This window comes from Megascapheus bottae, chromosome 6 (genome assembly GCF_031878675.1).
Source record: "Megascapheus bottae isolate mThoBot1 chromosome 6, mThoBot2.hap1, whole genome shotgun sequence".
Taxonomy (NCBI): Eukaryota; Metazoa; Chordata; class Mammalia; order Rodentia; family Geomyidae; genus Megascapheus; species Megascapheus bottae.
The window spans coordinates 8,232,808-8,235,793 of record NC_143514.1 but is presented as its reverse complement, the minus strand read 5'-3'; positions in this window follow the sequence as shown (position 1 = coordinate 8,235,793).

The following is a 2,986-nucleotide window of genomic DNA, read 5'->3' as shown; positions in this document are numbered from 1 at the left end:
TAACCTACTTAAAATAATTTAACATATTTCAGAGGAGAAACTTTTCCCTAAGAAATGAAGTCAAACCATGTTGGAAATCTAAAGAAAACAAAAATATTGGACCAGGAGTGTGGCCTACTGGTAGAGTGCTTGCCTAGCATGCACAAAGCCCTGGGTTCGATTCACAGTACCACATACACAGAAAAGGTCCAATTTGGTGCTGTGACTCAAGTGTAGAGTGCTAGCCTTGAACAAAAGAAGTTCAAGGAGAGAGCCCAGGTCCTGAGTTCAAGCCCCAGGATTGACAAAAAGAAGAAACAAAGAAGGAAAGAAGGAGGGGAGGGAGGGAAGGAGGGAGAGAAAAAGAAAGAAAGAAAATAAAACATTTATCTGAAGGAGAAAGGCTGAGAAAATAGAAAGTGTAGTGTTTGGATTCACTGTTTTAGAAAGCTCTCTAAAATTTTTATTTAGTACTGAGGACTTATTTATATTATATTATATATATTTATAATATCATCAAATTTATGGCTAGAAGTAAAATATAAACACACACATACACATATATATATTTACAGATTTTGTAAGAGTTATTAACACAAATGAATGAGATGGTAGTGAATTTTTTATCAAAGAATTAAGGCTTTTTAATGATAAATTTTGTTTCTCTTCCATAACTTTGTTTGTGTGTTGTTTTCATTTGATTTTTTTTCAAGCTTCATAAGTACTCCAATCATATGAGACAATAGATTTGGGGACTTTCTCCGGAGGGCATCTGGAGAAGAATTAAGGAAGAATTAAGAAAGGGTATCTCAGCCTGCACAAGCCCTCATCCTGTTTCTCAGAAATACCCCCATCTCCTAATAAAGTTAATGTTGAGGCTTAAACATCAGTAAGAGTCATCACAGCTGTGCTTTATGGTTCCTGGGAAAATGAAACCCTGTTCCCTGAACTATCTATTCTTTGTGCCGTTCTCTCTGTACTTTATTGCATTTGAAAAATGACACAATGACAGCATGAGATAGCTAATAATTTCATCCTCATTTTCCAGGTTTGGAAAGTGGACTATGAGAATTTAGCACCTTGCTAAGTGATAAGGTTGTGAATGGCAGAACCAGAACTTGAATCCAGCTCTGGCCAGAAGCCCAAGCCTTAACCAATGTGATTGACCACTTTCCTCGTACAAGCAAGCTGTTTACACAGGCTGAGAGCAAGGCCAAGTTAACCTGAACACAGAGACCCCACATGCACCTGAAGAAACAAAACCTTAAATTGCTATCTTCAAAGGGATGGATATCTTCTGTTGATTTTTTTGTTGAATTTGTTGAAAATAATGATATGTAGAGCTCCAATAACTTAAGGAATCATGTCAGGATGAAACTTTGTTTCCATTTTGACTATTTTGCCCATGTGGCATGAAGAAAATTTTATTAGGAGATTAAGGACTATGGTGGCTACCAGTGTCTAATCTGGGCTTCTTGGTGTCAGAAATACAGAATTTAGTAAAATGTGATTCTTGTATCAAAAAAACAGAACATGATTACAGCATCCATTACAGTGAACAAATGGTAATTTTGCCCCATGAATCTGCATTTTCAATTAAGTCCTGGTTAATTTCCTTCAGCTTAATAATTCACAGTGAACTTTATTTTCCCTATCAGTTAATTTTTTCCCACATTTGTGAGGTATTTTTAAATAATATTACACCAGGATACTATAAGAACACAAGTACTTGGTTTCATTAAAGGTTCATTTCCAGAGGACTGATAGATCCCAGCGCATTACCCTCGGGAGACTTCAATACCCCATTCTCACCACTAGATCACCCATAAAGATCATTTTCAAGTGTTCTGGGTTCTCTGTAGAGCTATTTTTCCCACTAAACATGCCACAAGTAAATATTCTATTTTCCCCCTATGTTCTCAAAACTCCAGCATGCCCTCTCCTCTCCTCTCCTTTTCTCCCCTCTCCTCCCCTCCCTCCCCTCTCCTCTCCTCCTACCATCTCTCTTTCTCTGCCTTACATTGTGCAGCTTGCTTGATTGATTGAGGCCCTACTACTTCAGTAAGCCTGCCCAACAGTCCACACTAAAGGGCATTTTTTGGGCAGTTGTGGATGAGTGCTAGCTAATCATTTGAATCCAAATAAGCACTGGTAACAATAAATACACAGTTGGGATGAAAGATAGTGTAAGTGGGTTTTGTTGTAACTTTTTTACCTGATTTCAAAGACAACTGCATAAAAACAATAATTGTACATCTATGAGACCAATATACAATAGACAAAGAGGAAGCAGAAATTTCAATGAGAAGTGAAATTTGTATGATAAGCACAAAGGAGAGGACAGGAAAAATACCTCTGTAGAAGTGAAGTTGTTTTTGTTCTTGCTGTTTGTTTTGGTGGTAGTGGGGTTTGAATTTAAGCTTCTCACTTACTAGCTAGACATTTCACTGATGACCCATAATCTTTTTACTGGTTCTTTCTGAAACAGGGTCTCACTTCCTGCCCAGGTCTCTACCTGGGCTGTGATTTCATGTATAAAGGCTCTTGTGGCTGGAATGATAGCATCCATCCATTCAGATGGACTGTCATAGACTTTTCAACCAAGGTTGGCTAGGAACTGCTATCCTCCAACCTCAGCCTCTCACATAATTTAGGATGACAGAAAAATACCAGTATATCCAGCTATTGGAAACTTCAGCCTAGGCTGACCTTGAGCCACAATGCCCTTGACTCCCAAATAGCTAGAATTACAGGCATGCGCCGTGAGTGCCTGGCTAAGAGCAAGGGTTCTTGTTTGTTTGTTTTTCATGCTATTAAAATTAACTTGTTATAAATTCAAACTGGATTTGTATTAATTGAGTTGTTGGCTGTAATCTTGTAAGGCACCATCAATAAAATAATGTAAAAGAACCCATGTTACCAAATGGTTTGGAAAACCGGCAAAGGCTCACTGGTATATACAAATAGTAATAAATACAGTATACATTTTTTTAAATCTCTGAATAAA